Genomic DNA, 10,497 nt, shown 5'->3' on the forward strand with positions numbered 1-10,497 from the left:
CATAAAAATCCAGAAAGCAATTCTTCTGAGATGAAGCAAAGTCTACACACTACGATTGAGGCTATTTGCTTGATATATTTCAAAAGATTAAAGAAACACTTAGTAAACCATGGCCTGATTTTCTTTTACATAAAATGTTATTTATAACATAGCATCATGAAATATTTACGAGCAGTGGAGTCACTTACCACAGGAGTAAACAGAATTGATGATGACCTTCAGTTCACTCTATTGCAGAGAAAGCAATTCTTTCATTAAATTTACACTAGAGAATAAAAGAAGCCTTTGGCTCATGAAAAAGTCACTGTAGCAGTCCTCATTCCCTTTACTCACCATAGGCTTGAAATTATATTTATGTATATTCTGATTGCATAAAAATAAACATAAAAATGCAACTGAGAATTATTGCAATATGTATTTGTTAAATGTTTTTTCATAATATCTAATGTATCATTTCATAGAAAATGTAAAGGCTATAGAGTTCAGGGTAAACATTAAATGAATGTTTAGCTCTTGCTACCATTGCTAATTGGTCTTCTAAAAAAATCTTCGCTGACTAGTATGTAAGATGGAAAGAGAAATTTGAAGTTATCTTCAACATATTGCCATTATTAAGACACTACATTTTTTTCACTAACATGATTTTCAAGGAAAGACCTTTTATACAATAAATATTTAAAATGAACATAGTCTACTTAGTTCCTCTTTTGCATGGAACTCACTTGCTCCATTTTATTTAAAATAGCTCTCATGGAAAAGAAAAAGATTAAGCTTTCACATCTCTAGGTTTACATATTTCAGAATATTCTGATAGGAAAAAAGGTGGGAAGGATTTGAAGGAAGGGAAATTGTAGTCAGAATATATTGTATAAGAGTTAGTTTTCAATAAAATAAGGTAAAATAAAACAAATATATAATTTAAAGTGCAACAAATATAATTTTAGTAATAATCATTTTACATCATTTACAAATGTTTATGGTCATTTAAAATATTTACTACATTTTTTTGTTCTCTATTGCTGCTTTAGTTTTCCATTGCAATAATTTAGAGTGGTTCCTCACAAACAAATCTTTAATATTTAAAAAAATATATTGATCCCACTCTACAGGCAGCCTTAGTCTTCTGCTTTTCTATTCTTACATTTGAGGTATAGGTGTCTTTCAAATATATGTAGTCTTGTTTCCCTACACTTCTTCTCTTCTTTTCTTCTCCTCCTCCTTTTTTACTTTTTATTTTGCCTACCCTATTCTATACCCCAAAGCACGGGAAAGGCAAATATGAAAAGTCTTTTCCTATTACTTTTCTCAGCCGTATTTGCTCATAGTTTTGTGCCACTCATTCAATATTAAATGCACCTTTGTTTGGTTATTCTATTTTATTGAATGCAACATTCAAGCTTTTCATTGAGATGTCCTCACCCCAATAATGAGTAGACTGGTCTTTTATTTGTCTTTGTTTGTTGACTTAATAATAGGAATTTAAAATTAATGTATTTCTTTATATCTGGGCTTTATCTTGCACATGAGTCAATGCCTGTTTTAAATAACAGTTCCATCATTCAATTACTGTATCTTTGTTTTGAAATGTGGAAGTATGAAACATGTCATTTTATTTTTCTTGCTAATGTCTTTTGTCTGTTTTGACAATGTATGTTTTTACATGAATTTCAGGGATGTTTTCCAAGAATCTCTATCTGCCAATGGGATTCTGGTAGCTGACAATGATATTGATCTATTGGATTGCTTAGAGTAGTATTCATATTTTGAGGAGGTTCAGTGTTATATCTGTGAGTAAAGTATATCTTTCATTTATTAGTGTTTTTCCATTTTTCATAGTTTTTAAATTTTATTTTTGCTATTTGTATTTTGAGGAGGTTCAGTGTTATATCTGTGAGTAAAGTATATCTTTCATTTATTAGTGTTTTTCCATTTTTCATAGTTTTTAAATTTTATTTTTGCTATTTAAAAGTGATTGGCGCCTCTTGATATGAATGCCTATTGTCAAACTGCCTTAAGATCCAGCCTCCTCAATTTCTGTTGAATGATGTAGTATAATCTGGAAGTATGAGCAAAATAAAACCTTTCACCTACTAACTACTTCTGTCAGTGTATTTTATCTCTACTACAGAAAATTAAACTAATACCTACATGTAGGCTTAGATTAAAAAAAATACTTTGTTTAGAATTCTTAAACATTTCAACCTCACTTCTAACCCACCAACCAGAGGAAGGGGAGAAAGAATGTTAACAGCAAAAAGGGGTTGTGGATCTGTTTAGACGTAGTTCCTTGGGCTAATTGCACTCTGCCTTGTCAGGATACGAGCAGTACATTTCAATAGCCAACACAAAACAACAGCGGGAATCTGTAGCAGTGGCATGATCTAGCAGAAGCAGCAAGGCTCTGTCAAATCGGAAGGAGACAGCGGCAGCAGCCAGAATCAGCAGAGTACCTTGAGAAGTTCTCTGGATGGTTTTTCTCTGCGAAGTGAAGACCAGTGAGACCAGTGAAGAGTTTCAGGCTGTAGAATTGTAGCAATGTGAAAAGCACTCCCACTGTCAACGGAGTTCCATTTATACCCCTTCCAGACATCACGTGCCCTCTATCTGTTTGCTCCCAGAAAAACATCACATGCCTTCTCACAAGACATCTTCCAATAGAATACCACGTAGCACAACTGAGTCTTCAATGAAACCACAAACGTCCACTTCAAGACTCTTTTTTTTTAATATTAACTTATTTAATATAATTGAAGTAACAAAGGTGAAAATTTTAAGTTATAATTCATACTTTATTGAAGGTCATATAAATTTTATGGTAAAAATATCTATAGTGAGTGCATTATAAACTCAACACTGCCTTAGTTTTCTAATAAGCACTATACATATGAAAAGTAGTAGCATTTATTTCCAGGCATTAAAATTCTATCTACTGTAGTAACATTTAGCACTTGTAAATAGAATTACTAAGAGAAGTTTATTCTTTGCCACCTTCTATAAAATTATTTGTTACAATTGATTCTTAGATATGGGAGAATTCTTCTTTATTGTGAGACACACTTGATGAACATTTCCTAATAAAGTTTCTTTGCAATACTGAGACAGATAGAAATATGAAACTAATATAAAGTATTCTCTAAACAGGTCAGTTACAGATCAGTTGGCTAGATATACATTACTAATTACCCAGTCAGCAAAATTTTAATTGCATAGCAATATAAGTAAACAGAAATTAGGTAATTTAAAAATTAAATTAATATGATTAAAATCATTACTATTTTCTTAATGATTTTTATTCTATCTTAATTTTCCAAATCATAAAAGAAAATTGTTCAGCTTCCATAACCTATTGTACTTAGAAATTTCATCAGTGGGGAATTCAGCAAGTATGAAATTATTGTTATAAATGATATCATTTTCTCCATCCTCATTTAAGATCCATCATACTGAGAAGTCTAATTATTTGATGAGACACATTCCCATTGCCTACTTCTACTCTCTAATTATGACATGTTTGCCTTTCCACTCGTAATGTAGGAATTAGTTTACCCAAGCAAGAAATCAATAATTCAAACTTATAATTAAATTGTGTTATAATGAGAAAATGCTTACATAAATGTGGATTTAATCTACTATTTCTTTTTATTATTTATTTTCTAGTTCATGCATAATTAAATATGCAAATTAAAATATCTAATATCAATGATGCTATAGTTTTATTAAAATCAATAATGGAAGAAAGAATTGCTCACCACATTTATGAATATATATTAAACACAAAGTTAATAAACAGAAAATATTTATAAAATGTTTCATTCATTCCACATCAATTCAGGCTAAATGGGCATCCATTCTCTTTATTGCTGCATTGTATATTTCAATGAGACTCAGTTATTTACTTTTCACCTACAATAGTGTTTACATGTCAGAAAAATAATGGGTTACAATATTTAAAGGACCCAACAGGAAATACATATGTATAAACTGTTTCTTTTATTTTGGCTGTGATTGTTGGTGAACGTAAGAATGAGAGAGTATCAGTGTCCTGATCTTAGTGTTTAACACTGGGGCAATTGCATATATTCCATAAGATTTAATCAAAATCTATACAATTCTCCCTGAATACAGTAAGTGCTGTAACTTTTCAAGAGTTATGAAATGAAACTTGTGTTACATAAATTACATAGAATAAAAAAGAAAACAGATAACAACTTCTCTCATGATTAGCTAAAAGGAAAATAACATTTAAATCTACTGTCAAATACACATTACAATTTAGCTTTAAAATCAATATTTTAAAAACAATAAATGTTATCCTATCAAGGTACTAAATTAAAAGGTCACATGATGATATAAAACAACATTGCTATAATCACAAGAGAAAACTCAATAACTGACCAAAAAAATCCCTACTAGGAATTTAACAACAACAAAAAACAAGGCATTGATGCTGCTCTTTGTAGGTCAGGAAGGGGCTATCTTCTAGGGTGCTGTTACACGGTTACATAAACGTGGCAACTTTATCTAACCAACAAGGAACAAAAAGCTTTGCAAGTTTTTTTTTTTTAATCAGAAGTTTAAAGTACAACGCTAGTACACATATAAATTGTTCCTAACTATGAATGACATAAAGGTCTGCATAGAAAATATGAGGGAATCCACATAAATGTTATTTCTGACTCCTGTAACTTATAAGTTTGTTTATTAATTTGTAAGGCACAAAACAAATATGTACAAGCAATTGTATATATCTAAAATTAGAAAAATATATGGATAACAAAAATAATATTACATAATTTTGGTTGTTCAAATGCTTAATAAGTAAATAAACATAATAATACTACATGTACAAAGGACCGAAATCTAATAACTTAAGCAAATGGGCAAAAATGGATTATCCATCTATTGAAAAATTCAAAGTTGTAAAGTGTTGAATTTCCCAAATTTATTTGAATTCCTGTCAATGTTTTTGCATAAAATTATCATTTAAAATAGACCTGGTGGCACTCAGAGGAAGGACAGCAGGTTACCAAGAAGAGACTTGATACCCTATGAACATATATAGGGGGAGGTAATCCCCCTCAGGAACAGTTATAGGGGAGGGGAATAAGGGGAAAATGGGAGGGAGGGAAGAATGGGAGGATACAAGGGATGGGATAACCATTGAGATATAACAAGAATAAATTAATAAAAAAAAGGAAAAAATTTTAAAAAATAAAATAAAATACCAAAATAAAATAAAAATAAAAATAAAATAATATAGGTCAGAGATGAAGATAACCAAAGCACGTTAGTAGAATTCATTAAATAAATATTAAAAGTAATTGGGTTGATTAAATATATACTAAAGAAAAAGATAGGTGTCCATATGCTGAAATTCCCTTCATAGTCAGGATGCAAGTAACACAAAATCTAATTTAAAATAAACTTGCATTTATATAACATTATTTTTAGAACAGTAAGACATTTTAAGAATTAATAAACAAGCAGTGTTTTTTACTTCCAAATATTATTTAAATAATAATTAAAAGAAATAGCAATGTTGTTTGAGGAAAAGCTTTTAAATCTATAATTTCTCACTATACTTCAGTTTTTTCAAGGAGAAATACAAAATAAGAATAGGAAAATTATTGCAGAATAGCTAAATTGTCCTTCTACTTTCAATTCATAGATACATTTCACAAATTCACACAAATACTAACACATAAACCTATAGATAAACAGAAACATACTCATGCATATATTGAACAGAAACAGACACATATAAACATACATTCAATGCATTCACACAGATGAACAAACACAAAACCAGTAATTTATTCACATACAAACACTAAGACGTATACATATGATTGTATAAAAATATACCCACTAACCAAACAATGCACACACATATACATTCCCTCATGTATGGATACTCATTATTAAAGAGAAATATGAATGTTAAACTGAAAAAGTCATTTAAAAATATTCAATAACTTAAAAATCTGCAGCATTAAAAGAGAGACAACCACTTTGAATGTTTGTTTACATACATAGAGCAACTAAATGAAAATGTTCGGTGTTTTTGCTCATCTCTGTATGACAGACTAGAAGCACGGGATGTATGCCACTATGTGCTTCTAGGGCATTAGGAATATATGAGGATTACGATTATAATAACATGTAACCATGCTTTCTTCTTTATAGCATTTCTATAAATCTAAATTCTGTCACTCATGCTTGTGTAGCAAGAATCTTACAGACAGAGGAATCTCCGCAGCCCCACCAGATCCAGTTTTCACTAACATCTAAATGATGACTTCGTAAACTATGAAAAAGTATAAAGTGGACATTGCAGAGAAAAAATACACATGAACATAGAAACACACATGCACATGTGCCAAAGCCAAATGTATAAACTATTATTTTAATTCGATGAAGCAGCACAGACGTTTTTCATTAAGTAGATATATAAGCTGGTGCTTTTTTCAATTCAATTCTAATATGTAAGTAAACTTGAAATTATGAGAGATAATATGATTCTATATTTACACTAGTGAAACCCAATTATATATAGTGACTTCATGGTTTGTCAGTCATTGCTATGTCAAATGAAATTATACAGTCGACATTTTCAGGGATCATCTAGAATATGCAGAGAAATTCAGACATTCACTAGAGTAATCTCACATACAAATTTGAACGGATTACTTATCCACTAACACATAGAAGTTCAATAAAGAGAATGATTTAACTCTTCAAAGTAGGCTAAATAGTCTTTTGTTAGAGTAACTGCTTGTGCTTGAACTCTGGGCCTCATTTGTGTGAGGTAATTTATCTACCACCAAAATATACTCAGAGCTCTAAAATCTCCACAAAAGTTCATATCCTCGAACTTTTCCTACCATTGAGATATACTCATGGCTCCAAATCTTCAAATAAATGTACATTCGTGAGGCATGTACAATTATATTCCCAAATTGCCAGAATTACAATCACAAGAATGAGCAACTCAAAAGCTATAAATGAAAATGTCACCATTTTATACAATAAGTACATTTTCTTTACAACTAGGGTCATCTCTTGTCTGACTCCAACTTCCCAGACAAACAGGGTGAGAAAGTGCACACTGCACGCTGTAATGTCTGATGCAGAAGAAAGTTGGAGTACAGTGAGATTTTTCTTTCCTTTCCTTTTTTTTTTTTTTTTTTTAAAGCAAATTTAGATACAGGCTCTGGGCACCCATGTTATTTAACCCAGAGGCAAGGAAAACAGAATTCGGGAGAAATGTGAGACTGGGTGAAAATTGGCTGTTAAAATCCTCTGGATGTCAAGAGCCCTCTCATGCCTCGGTGTTGACCTCAAGAAATTGGTAGGTTTTACAATCAAATTGAAATGTATGATAAAAAGAAGTTATGATCCAAATGAACAAAATTAGATCCATGGCTTCTTGCTAATGTGAAAGCTTTGCCCTATATGTGTTGAAACAAATCTGCTGGGAGTGTTAGAGTCTTTTGTGGGGGGGGGTGCGGGGGCACAGACTTAATGCATATTTAAACTTGCAATTCTTTTTTGCTTATGCACATTTATCATCACTTTAAAACAAATCAAACTATTACTTTTCCTTTTCTATTTTTGTATATAATTGAAATAATGTATTCTCAGCTGGGACATCTATCTATGTATACACACACACACACACCCAAATAAATGCCACATGTATATATTTATTTGTGTTTCTTATATCATTTTAAAATTCTGTTTTCTATTTTAACATATTAGTTTCAGTCCTAGGTTTTCAGCTAAATTAAGAAAACATCAGTCTGTTGTGGCCGGAGCCTGTTTCTGACCCTGGTGTGGTCTGTCCAGTTGCTTGGCTCCTGCCTGGCACACTAGAGTGTTCAGGAGCAGCTCAAGTGCCTGAGGCCGGCAAGCCAGGGACTGGTTCAGGAGAAACAGAGCTCTTGGCCACCCGTGGAGGAGAGAAGTATCATTCCGGTTCAGGAATCTTCTCCAGCCTTTCATGAAACATCCAGCCCGAGCCAATGTCCGCTACAAAGCAACTTGCTATGAACAAGGTGCTAATTGCTACCCACATGCATTCCACATTGTTCTAGCTGTCCAGACCCGCCGGACAGTTCCACTGAGACCCACGGACCCCTAGGGAGAGAATGGGGGGACAAGAGTCGCAAGGAATGGACAGCAAGTCAAAGAATCTGATCAAGCTGACAAAATTGTATTTTTCTCAGGCTGCTTATAAGCACAAGGCAGGATGTGGGGTAGGGGCAGAGAGGGAGCTAGGGTGAGAGCGAGGGCAGTCCCCTGCTGCTGCACATCACACAATGTTCCCTTCATGGTCAGGTAGCCCTGTGCTGGCAGTTTCCAAGAAGCGTGGGACAGTAGGACTGGAGCTAACCTAGGTGAAACAGATCTATATCTGGTTATTGAGAAAGCTAAAGACGAGGAGGTCTCCTGGAGAGTTCCCCGAAAAGGAGGGAGCAGGAGAGGTTTTGTCAAGCAGAACACAGGGGGTCCAAATGGCCATATTTGCTGAAAGTGCCTCCATCACTAGCCACTGTGTGCAGTGCCCTCCTCCACAGGCGATCTGATGACTGCTGGGAAAAGATAACAACATAGACTTATGGGACGGGCCTTTGTGTGCTCTTCATCCTTTCCACAGTATTTCACATAGTATCATGGAAAAAGATCTACTTCAGGACAGTGGAGCATTGTTTCCACAAGTGTGATTGGATGGTTATCGATTTCTTCATTGCTGCTTCCTACACTCCATGGTTAAGTCTCCATTAACTTGGAAACCTGGCATACATATGCATTGGATTGTCTGGCTCATATAAGCTGAAGGAACCATTTATGTAATTCTCTACAATGAAACGTATAAAGTGGTAGAACTATCCTTCTATTTCACAACGAGAATTTTATCTAGCTTTGGAGGTAACATCAATAAACAATAACGCAGAAAACCGTCAAGATTTTGCCTTTAAGGGCTTGCTTTACTGCTTTGGAGTTCTGTTTTTCAAGAGTGATGGCACCATTCCATTCACCCGTGTCATGTGGCACATATTTGGGGCCACAGCAACTGGCCTGCACTATTGCTCCATCTAGAAGTACCTCTAACCAAAGTCCATTGGACTTTATTTGACACTTACGACCAGTCAGTTTCTGCTGGGTCTTTGAATCAGTATTATCTCAACTGAGGCACTTGTGTGGGGGTATTGGCTGAACATTGCACATGGAGGAAGAATGAGCAACTTGTACTAACTTTAATTTTTTAATATAATAACTGTGAAAGTATAAAGCTGTGAAAGTGACTTGGAGCTTTCCACTTTACAGTCAACAAACAAGATAGCTAATTAATTCTTCATTCCATTCTACTAACAAGGGGGACTCTGGATAGACTTGGCCAACAGATGTTTACAAACCAAAATTTTATATTTTCATCTTTAAATTATTTTTTTTCTAAATTAGTATGTCAGTTTGTCAAAATCAGTGCAATAACACAACTTTCTTTTTAAGAAAAACAAAGGTTGGTTCTATCACCTTTCCTGTTCACCGTGCAAAGAATCATGGAAACTTAAAACTACTTTTTAAAACCATGTTTCATCTGACACAACATGGTTATTTTGAATTGACTACCAAACTCTGCCAAGAGAGAGTAAGCAAGTCTTCAACAGTTCCTGCCTCAAAAATATTTCTGTCAGATGTATTGGGTCAGAAGGCTGAAGATGATGCTTCAACATTATAGAGAGTTTTCAGTGACTATGCAGGTAAAAAAAAACTGTCTCTGTCATCTTCATTCAGAAAGGTACACTCCCAGCATACTCAGGTAATCAAGTTTATTCCTTCTCAAGTCTCTGATGGAGTTGAAGAGCAGTTATCTTAGTTTTACAATAAAGCTTAGTTGTTTTAGGGTTAAGATGCTTTTAGGTGTAGATATATGTTTTAAGTTGATAGTGGCAAGATATGATAGAGATTCATTGACATTCAGACGTTTAGATGCACCAAGGTAGGAAAGTTGTTTTCTTCAAAGCTATCAAATACAAATAGCCAAAACACTAAGAATATAACATGTATATAATACATCATTGTGTCAGGATTATTCTTGCTATAGGCCATTTATTGTATATATGTGAAATAATATAAATGTATATCTAAAAATATAAATAAATAAATAGGCTTATGATTTTTGTGCATTTTTAAAGAAACTACCCTACTGAAGCGCATCCCCTTAGTTCATTTATGTGAGGTTTGGCAGCAAATAGTCAACATTCCACTGACAAGAATTGCATTTCCTCTGACAATTTTATTAAGTGTAGAGAATTTACTAATTTTTAAAAACCAGCATTTTTACAAACTTTTCTGCCAGTCTCTGACCCTGAATTTGGTCCTGCTGAGGGCTGATACACTTGATGTGCTATGGTCCACCAGTGATGAAAAAGCATTTGATATCATCAACTTTTAAAGAACATAATATTACTTCTATGCTTTTGCCATGTTTTC

At 33.4% G+C, this 10,497-nt stretch overlaps 1 pseudogene across 1 annotated transcript; it reads left to right on the forward strand.

Moving 5' to 3' along the window:
* Nucleotides 1-7,223: 7,223 nt before the first annotated feature.
* On the forward strand, nucleotides 7,224-9,102 carry LOC311597482 (monocyte to macrophage differentiation factor-like; annotated as a pseudogene). The gene is made up of 3 exons: nucleotides 7,224-7,351; nucleotides 7,960-8,098; nucleotides 8,554-9,102. The product of its transcript is annotated as a monocyte to macrophage differentiation factor-like (transcript).
* Nucleotides 9,103-10,497: the final 1,395 nt, after the last annotated feature.

The sequence above is a fragment of the Acomys minous genome, assembly GCF_964271855.1.
Source record: "Acomys minous genome assembly, chromosome: 5".
Classification (NCBI taxonomy): Eukaryota; Metazoa; Chordata; class Mammalia; order Rodentia; family Muridae; genus Acomys; species Acomys minous.